Here is an 838-nt window from a genome sequence, read left to right on the forward strand (position 1 = left end):
ATTCATTATTAAACAATTTACTTTTGTAAAGAGTTGAGTCATATTCACCTTTCGAAAATAGTTTATTCAAAATCTCTTTAATTTCATTATCTTCACTATATATATTACAGTCGACGGGCACAACTTGCACCAAGACTTATGAGCATCCTTCCTTTACATTCTTTTACATTCTAAGACTACTACGTAACATTGCTCATTGCTCCGTGGCCATTTAATTTTTTTGGTAGAAATTCATTAACTTGTTTTCCTTTACTAAAGAAAAAAACAAATCAAAATACAATAAATTTCTCAATTATAAAATCAAACAATAAAAATTCTAAATTTGAAATTTTATTTATAATTATATGAAGAAAAAATTAGGTGCTTTAATTTTTTTATTTATGTAAGTATTTTTTTCTCTAACCATTTTATTTAATAATGAGTGTTTTTTAGTTAGAGCTTGTGCAGAGATGACAGAGGAAATGTGTTGAATGAGAGAGATGAAGGAGAAAAGGTTGAGAGGAATGAAGGAGGTGAGTAAGGGTTTGGGTTTTTTTTTTCTTAATTTTGAGAATGAAAATTATTAAAATAAGACAAATGTTTTTTATTTTTTTCAATTAGGGCCAGAGTATGGATGACAGAGAAAATGTTGGAGTGAAAGAGATGAAAGAGAAAGGTTGAGAGGAATGAGAGAGGTGCATAAGGGATTAGAGGTTTCTTTTTTTATTTTTTTAATTTTGAGAATGAAAATTATTAAAATACCCTTAACCTTAAGACTTAGAATTCATAGTATAAGGGTATTTTTGTCTACTGAAACCCGGTACACATTGCTAAAATGTACCAACTGAAAAACAGGCGT

The sequence above is a fragment of the Vigna radiata genome, chromosome 2 (assembly GCF_000741045.1).
Source record: "Vigna radiata var. radiata cultivar VC1973A chromosome 2, Vradiata_ver6, whole genome shotgun sequence".
NCBI lineage: Eukaryota > Viridiplantae > Streptophyta > Magnoliopsida > Fabales > Fabaceae > Vigna > Vigna radiata.